Source organism: Rhipicephalus microplus, chromosome 5 (assembly GCF_043290135.1).
Source record: "Rhipicephalus microplus isolate Deutch F79 chromosome 5, USDA_Rmic, whole genome shotgun sequence".
NCBI classification, from domain to species: Eukaryota; Metazoa; Arthropoda; class Arachnida; order Ixodida; family Ixodidae; genus Rhipicephalus; species Rhipicephalus microplus.
The window spans coordinates 94,557,201-94,566,688 of NC_134704.1; positions in this window are offsets into that span (position 1 = coordinate 94,557,201).

Here is a 9,488-nt window from a genome sequence, read left to right on the forward strand (position 1 = left end):
CCTTACTAAACCGGTATACGATGGCTGCTAATTCATACTGTCAATAGCAAAAGTTTGCGGGATGTGCAGCGCGTAATGAAGCGCCCAATGCTGTGCCGCGGCGTGGTGTCGAAGCTACCATGCTTCGTACCTGAATCTAACCTTCAAAGCCGTAGCAGATAACCTCAAAACCATGGTGCACGTCACGGTAGCCGGCCCAGCAATGCTGTTTCCCGCCGCTCCGCCACGCACACCTCATCCTACGAACTTTTGCTGTTGGCAGCACATAAAGGGATTCGTATAAGAGGTACTCACAGAACAGGTATCTGTAAAAAGTACCTAGACTGATCCTAGTGGAACAAGAAATGCAACCGGAAAATTACTGCAGATCCATGAAGTGAATGCTGATGATGAAGCGAAGCTAGGTCTAAAAGCCTATATTGTCTACGTTGGTGTCACCGACTGTTATAAAGGACAGACAGATGGACGAACGGGCGCTAAGATGGACAGATGAACAGACGGACAGACAGATGTGCGGATAGAGTACGGTCTATTTTCAATTTGTGTGCGTGCTATAAACGCCATATTTATACGGTATATGTAACGCCTGCGTTCCGGTTAGACGAGATGCTATGACAACGACGGCGTCAACGCACATCGTGATAGCATTAGGAGCTTCGCTCCTGAAAGTAAAGCCACTGCTATGTACTAGTTGTGTCCGTTTCTCATGCGCGATGTAGGACTCAACCGGAGCTGCAGTCTATGCCGCCGGGCTCGTTAACTTTATGGACTCGCGGTGGTCATGTTTTTTTTTTCTTTTTTACCTTTCTGCTGATAACGAATAGACATTCCGATAAGACACCATCAGCGCTGGCAGGTTGCCATATGGCGTCATTCTTTTTCTGCCCTCACTTGCTCTGGGTACCTAACACATTTCGCCGCGAACGCGATGAGCCTTTGTTCATGTACTTCATTAGCAGAAAAAAAAAACGCGAATGAAAGCTGGAAGGTTTTTCCGTTAAGATCTCTTGGTGACGGCTACTTCTCTCCACTTAGTTGTTAGGAGTAGTTTAATTAGAAAACAAAAAAAAACTACGCAGGGTATTACGTTCCTAAAATAATTTTTTTCTCAAAATTTTATCGCCGTCACGCTGTAGAGTATACAGTCGTTTTCACACACATACTTAATGCCTATGCGGAAATCCTTTGCCGCAAATGCAATGACATTGACGGAACTAATTAGATAAAGCTCATTATTTACGTTTTTCATTATTCCTTGGGGCTGTTCTACATGTTACAAAGTTGTAATGCGCGCCGGTTCACGGCATGTACATTCTCACAGAAATCGTGCAAGATGCCCGCAGTTCGAGATATTCATCACCGAATTTCAAAGGTCTACTCTAAACAGATCTCGGCCGGCTAGCAGAAGGCACACCCTCCACGCTTCGTGAGCGCCGAAACTAAGAACACAGGGTAGATGCGGTTATGATGGTTGCTTCGGTCGCGACTGTTGGAGCTCTCAGTTTCATTTTAACAGAAGCAGGATCAGGTCCTGCCGTGGTGGTCTAGTGGCTAAGGCACTCGGCTGCTAACCCACAGGTCGTGGGATCAAATCCCAGCTGCGGCGGCTGCATTTCCGATGAAGGCGGAAATGTTGTAGGCCCGTGTGCCCAGATTTGGGCGCACGTTTAAGAATCCCCGGTGGTCGACATTTCCGGAGCCCTCCACTACGGTGCCTCTCATAATCATTAGGTGGTTTTGGGACGTTAAACCCTACATATCAATCAATCAATCAATCAATCAATCAATCAATTATGACGTTTAAACCCACTTATCAATCAATCGATTGACCATGTCGGTATTACGAGGGGGTAAAGTTCACCCTGCCTGATATCCAAAGCAAGGTCCACGGTTCATGCGGCCCCAACGAAGGCAAATTTGGGAAAACAGAAAGGTTTCGGCAGTACAGTGCCAGGGGAAAACACCATCGCGCGCAAGAGTCGACCGCGAGCCACCCCTTCCAAGGTCCACGAGAAGAGCAACACCAGAGCCATTGTTTCGCCGCAAAAGCACTGGCGCCATATCTCGCTTTGCGGTGCGATTGCACCTAGCTCACCTCGACCTGCGTCTTGCAAGGAGAGTCGGTTTGCAGGGCACCTGAGCACCATGCGGCGGAAACAAAACATCGGGAGTCGCGGACATCATCACAATTATCAGCCGGAAAGGACTTCGCGAGTTGCTCACGAGTGCTGTTTGAACTGTAGGCACACAAACTTCAAGAGCATGTCAGGACCTTCTAGCAGTGGCGTAGCCTGGAAGTGACCCGCCAAGCCATGCCCCTACGCCTCCGAAAAACATTTCTGTTTTCGCTCCTGCCAACAAGGTATGGGGTATGCGCGGCAGAAGAAGTTATCTGCTTGCACGGAAGGGGCGGATATTGGTCGATACCATATGGTTGTGGTGGATCAAAGCGCTATCAGATATTAATACTTATTAACCACTGAGAGCATGGTTGGAGCCTTTCTTCGCCCACTTAAGAAAGATGACAGGACTCTGAAGCTTCGCCTTTAGGAGTTGAACGTGAAAGCGATACCCTGTTCCTACTTCAAGCACTTAGTGCATGAAACATTTGCGAACTGGCTATGCACCCACTACGTGGCCTTAAGGAAACAGGTGCAGTAGTGTGTGTGCCTTTTTAGCGGGCACCAGCTTTCAACCACGGAGCCACTATAAAAGTCACATATTCCGAACTTGTTGGCAATACACCCTTGTACCAGGAGTTGTTACTGCAATATTTCATGTGCATTGTGAAGCATGTATACTTGACGCGTGAGCTTGTGGAGCATTAAAGCTACTTTCACTGCATTTCCAAACACAGGAAGGTTTTTTCACTGTTTTCACAAGCAGATGCGCCACCCTGTGGTGGAACATCCGCTTGCAGCGCAAATGATCCGGGCTCGATACGCACCTACAGCCAAACAACCCTGGTTCGGTCCCCACTCTGCTCCAGGATTTTTACCATTTATTTATTTTATTTACATCAATCTCGAGTTTTCGGTCATGCATAAAATGACAAATTTTCACTACCAACCGACGACTCGGACGCCGTAATTACTGCGAAACGAGCTCTTTAACGCGATCGCTTTAATAATCGAGGCGACCCTGTAGTCACGGGCTTAGATTCCTTAGTGACACGCAGGCGCACCTGTGGCCTGGTGTGTTTCTTGGGTTAACTTTTATTTCTTCAAACTGGTGGAGTGATTTCAGGCACCACGGGGAAAGACACACGTGGTTCAGACGTCCTTCATAATATGCCGCAACGATCACAAAAAAAAAAAAAGACGGTCATATGCTTCCCTGAAGAAAACCGTCTGCACTTTTAATAAAGCCAATCAGTTATTTTCGCCAATTATGCTGACAAATAAGTCGTGCTTATTGGGAAGTATGCTCCAGTACTGCTGTATCCAGTGCATGGGAATAGTTAAGGGTATTGGGAGATTGTTTCAATTTTCTCTCAATTTTTCACTTTTCTGGCGTATATATACATGCACACACAAAAAGCACGCATGAACATGCATACCGATTGGTGAACCCCAAACCTGAATAAAAACTCTCTGGCTGCGCCTCTGGTCCAGCATAACACTTAAAGGGAATCATTACCATCTATTTAAAACAATAATTTAAACATTACCATCTATTTAAAACAATAATTTAAAACAACAATTTCCTGAATTTTTAGAAAATAGGAAATAAGTTTTCGACCAGAAGTGCTTGAAAGAGAAGCAGATATGTCCCCAATTGCTTGAGTCAATGAAAACCGGTGGATCGCACATCAGCACTGGGAGTCGCATCCCGTACCTGTTTCACTGGAAGCGGACGTTCCACCATTTCGCCGTCACTCTAGTACCACTTACAAGGCGACACATTACCCTGTCGCACGTCGATGTTCAGGAATAAGGCTTGATTACAAAAGTTTTTCCGGTTTGCCCATCCCAATTCTTCTAGCGCAGCCGCCCATCTTAGAAATTCCTGTTGAGTGGCGGCTCACTTGCCTGACAAGACCGCATATTCCACGCTGAGAAGAGCTGTAAAGTAGACGGAAGACGGTAGTGATGGAGTTGTGAAAGCAAGTTGTAAACTCGACAGCTGGAGAATGTACAAGGCTTAAGAGAAAGGTGTCTCGTTCTCGGTTCATATGAATTTGACCTCGAAGTTGTGAAACCCGCAGTGCATGAGGAAACCACGTCCGCTATCCCGGCTCGCTCACTTTTATCGTAAATGTCGCTGCAGTTCGTTTTAATTCATTGACATAACATACCTCTGCACGTTCTGTTAAAGGGACACTAAAGGGCAAAACTGTTTTTCACATATTAGTACTGTATAATTTCACCATCCCGAAAACATTACTCTTGTAACAAGATTGATTGTTGACCCAGTTAGTAGTTGCTTATTGACATACTTTTGCCGCAAATATCACAAACACAGAGCGAAGGAACACACATCGACAAGCACACGGGGCACTTCCAACTAAAGCAGGCCGAGCGCAAACCCAGACTTAAGTAACAACATACAGGCTGCGCGTTCTTCACACAGCCTTACGCTATACAGCTATCGAGCAATCTCTTCTCCGATACGTACAACGTCACACACTTTTCACCTTTCTTTTTAATGTATTGGGCTACCATCATCTCACGCGCAGTTGTATACCTACTCCTACCTAGGATATCTAACTCCTTAAAACGTGGTGCACCACCGCAGGCTTTGCAGTGCATTGGCAAATGCGCCAAACCGTCCTTCATTACATTTAATTAATTATCCCTAGCCCGTTCATCAATACAGCGCCAAGTGGTTCCGACGTACGAGTTGCCACAAGAAAGGGGAATTTCATAAACCACGCCTTCGGCACATTTCCCGTACGCCGTGCTATGTTTTTTGCCGTATCCCTGACGGCTCGCCTCCTCCCGAGCAGTTCTAGGGCACATCTGAGCCAGTTTATGGGCGCGGAAATGGCGGCTGGTACCCCATATCTGCCTCCTACTTTTCTCAGGCTGTGGGAGACCTTATGAACATAAGGAAATACTGCAGGTCTTACGGTTTGAGTATCTTGTTTTCCAGTGGCAGTTCTAGTATACGTTAACTGTTCGCTCTCCACAAAATTGCTTCGGAGGCAGCTGTCAATGCATGGGCGTATTTGCCTATGCACTGCAAAGCCTGTGGGTGTGCACCACGTTTTAAAAAGTTTAATATACTATAGGATAAGGTATAAAACTGCGCGTAAGTTGATCGAAGGCTACTGCATTAAACAAAAATGAGAAAGGTGTATCAGTGACACGTGGGGGATGATGTGCACATAGGAGAGCAAATTGTTTGATAGCCGGATAGCGTAAGGCTGTGTGAAGACTGCGCATGTCTGTATGTTGTTACTAAAAGGGAAACTGAAGGTACTTTATAATTCGATCAAATTTCGTGTTTAGGAAGGACCGGCATTATTCTTGACGATGTCACAATTGTTTTCGCGGTTGTAGCAGCAGGGGCTTTAGAACAGGCGAAATGAAAGCTTGTGTTGTTCCGCCCCCGCGAGCACGTTTCAAGTGTTGGCGTGGAAACATACGTCATCTTCGTTTCCTCCAGCCCAGAGCAAGTGTTCGTTCTCATCTTCGACCACGACCTTCGTGACTAACCCATGATGTGCCGTTGCCGGAACTAATCGAAGAGCTCACACTTCAGCAGTGCTGTTGTTGGAGATGACGCGGCATACCGAAAATGACGTCACCGTATTCACTCGACGTCTCAAGAAGACCGGAGGCCACTGCCACTGTTTTTTCGCCAAAATGTGCTATTGGCGGTCACTTTTAAAAACTCTCGCATCGATTTTATAATTATTCTGAGATCAAACTGTCTTTACACGCTCCTAAGTTAGCAAGTGTTTAAGAAAAGTGCTTTAGCTTCCCTTTACATCTTGATTTGCACTTTGTTTACCTTAGTATGAAGTGCCGCATGTGCTTACCGTGACACGGCGCTCACTGAGCGTTAAAATACGCGAAAATAAAATGTGGGCAGAGACGCCACCTTCAGATTGCCGCCACAAAGAACCGTGACGGCATAGGTTTTGAAGACACATATAGGATCCTCCATAACTTGTGACTGATGAAAATGAAAAGTATTGTCAACTACGGTTGCCATAAAACTAGCACACGTAGTTTCACAATATTTTATCGAGACAGTGTCGTGAAAATACGAAAAATACCTTTTCAAATTATCGACATCACGAGTGGAGATTACAGCACAAAATTTAAAAAATGAAACTTCGACCTCGATTTTCTCCGCTAATCATGAGCATGTGATAGTGAGACATGTAGGGTTAGAGTTCTCAGAGTGCAGTTTGTCAATCTGTTAACCAAGTCATTGTTTCTCTGCAGTGTTCTGTTAAGGCGCAAGCCTTTGATGTTTCATCAGGTTTATTTATTTGCCACGACTGTATCATTCACCGGAAAATAACCAATCATTAGGACGTAACACCATTACCAAATCATTTAGATATCCTAACTCACTGGCGCAGCACGTGACACGTGGATCTGAAGGTTGCTAAGTGTAAAAAAGGGGGTGGGGGGGGTTAGAAAAAGTGATTAACGATTTAGAGTAACAGGTACTCTACTATGGGAGAGTGTAAAAGGACGCGCGTAAACAGGAGCAATGGTTACCTCTCCGTCCAACACCCAACAATACCCCACAATACCCTTCTTAACAAAACCCCCCTGAAATCCACGGTTATTTATCGCTACCTTGGTGTTTACAAATCTATTAGCCTATGATAGAAAGATAACGCTCATTACCTAATAGCTAAAGAGACTTATACTTCGGTTTACCTTTAAAAAAACTTTTGTCTTGTCCCACTGAATCTGATGCTTTATATCATCGTCAGCTAGAATACACCTCATATATCTGGGACCCTCATAGCTTCACACTAACACAGAGCATTGAGGCAGTATAAATTCACTCTGCTCAGGTTTCACCCAACACTTAGTTCGTTTGTTTTGTCAAGGCGTTTGCTAGCAGGCAGTTAGCAACGGCGCGTAATGGCGACAGTCACAGCAAGACATGAATCCTCAGCGCGAGCGGCGCCCTGTTTGGAGATGACCTACTAGGATGTGCACATGCAACCCATTTCCAACTCCTAAGGCTTCGCTACAATTACCCCATGTACGAAAAGGGAGCCGCCGACAATGTCGCGCCCTCGACGACGCATGCCCGAAGATCGTTCGATGGGTTCGATCAGGTAGTTGACCGGAAATGTGCGCTCGATGACACAGTAGGGGCTTTCGTATTTGGGCAGCAGTTTTGAAGAGAAGCCAGCTACAGAGGTAGGAACCGAAAGCCATGCGAGCCTTCCCGGGAGGAACGTAGGCTCGGAAGTGGCGGAGCCATCACAAATACTCTTCTGACGCTCCTGCTCATTTGTCGTAGCTGCGTCCGAAGTAGGCACACACTCAGATGGATCTGGCCTGTACGGGAGTATTGTTTCGATGGCATACAAGGGGTGCCTGCCGTACAGTTAAAAGAAAGGCGAAAAACCAGTAGTGCTCTGGGGGCGGCGTTCTATAGGCGTAGCAGACGAAGGGAAGTATAGCGCCCCGATTCGCGTGGTCGAAAGCGACGTTGTAAAGGTAGAAAGGAGGAAGTTCGCTGATGGCATCCCACCGCTGCCACCAGTTGTTAATGTCGAAGGAGGATCGCAGGAGGATACGAAAACAAAACAGCTTTATGGCACTATTTACACATATTTACAGCAAAGAAAGGTTAGGGGTTTCACAAACCACGAGCGTGGTGGTTGAACCGTTACATGGTTCAGAGCGACGTCCAGCACTCTGCGGCGTCGTTTTAAGCCCTCTCGGGCTCCTCCTCTCCGAGTGGAACACTAATCACACACACACAACAAGTGAGGGAGACGAGCATGCACGGTCCACGTGAACGTCCAACATTGAGTCGTGAACTCTGCACTGCAAGATGGCGCCAGCAGGGCTCTTCCTCGTCGTGTGTGTGCCGCTAGTCGAGAGGTCCCACGATCCTGACAGCATACATCAAAGGGTCTGCCGATTTGTTCGCTCAATTAGCGGGGCGATTTGCGGCGGCCGCCACGGTCTCTTCCAAGAAAGATGCTGTCTTTGCTGTCCTCTCTGGAACTGTTTACGATGTCGTGGCGACACGACGTCTCATCCTCCGGCTAGCAGGGACAATGCCTCGCGGGCATAGGCAGCCGGCCGGTTGGCTACTTGATTGAGGATTAAAAGAGCGCCGCTCCCCCGTCAGCTCTGGCGCCGGTCACAATAGCTTCCCCGTCTCCCAATGAGTCGCCGAGGTCATCAGGCACAGCTGTTGTTCGAAGGGACGACGAAAGGGCCTGCATTTGAAAGTCTGGAACTCGCCTTTGCTTGCCACATTGTCTGGGTAATTGCTCAAATCTTCGACAGCGTCTGGCAGATTAGGCGCCGAAGGGATTGTGAGCCTCCCCAGTAGACCGGCTTACGCACAATGGCGTCTGCTCAGACGAATTTCCAGGCTAAACTTTACAACGTACATCTAAACCATGTCGCCGAATGAGCGGTTAGAGCGCTCGGTCAGTCCATTTGTCTGGGGATAGTACGCAGTAGTTTTGCAGAGGACAGAATGGCAATTCGTAAGAATGGCTTCAATGACTTCCGGCAGGAAGACTCGACTTCGATCGCTGAACAGCTCCTGGGTTGGACAATGACTCAGTATGAATCGGTGCAGCAAAAAAGGGGCACCATCACGCTCGCAGTAGCCGCAGAGAGGGCGGTGGTTTCGGCGTATCGCGTCAGATGGTCTACAGCGACGATGGTCCAGCGCTTATCAGTTGACGTTAGAGGACGTGGTCCATACAAATCAATACCGACGCACTCAAACGAACGGTCAGAGCAAGGTAACGGTTGTAGACTGACTAGCGACATGTGTACTCACGGTTTGCGGCGTTGGCAATCTATAGGCTGCAAGAGCGAATAAAATTCTGCGCGTAGCGGTACACCCCTGGCCAGAAAGAAGTAGGTGGTAAGTTTTCGATACACCAGAGTTCGCGCATTGTGGGTCAGAGTGGACGAACTAGCATATTTCTGAACTCAGACGGCGGGGTTCACGAGTAGCCACTGCCGGCCGTTGGCGTTGTCATTGCGTCAATGCAGGAGGCTGTCACGTATGGTGACATTATGTGCTTGCCGACGCAAGGCGCGCGTAAATGGTGTTGCGGATCAGAGAGCAAATCTTTTTGCAGGGTGATCCAATGACCTTTACGCTGTTCGGTAGTGATCATGTGAACATAGATTACAGAAACAGCAATGTAAGGTACTGAGCAGGGTGCACTCTCGTCAAGCAAAAGGGAGTGCGAGAGGGCGTCAGCGTCAGCATGCTAACGTCAGTTGCAGTACATCACGTGGATGTCGTAGTCTTGCGAAACGAGCTCTTTAATGTTATCGCGCTAAAAAAAATATGAATGTCAA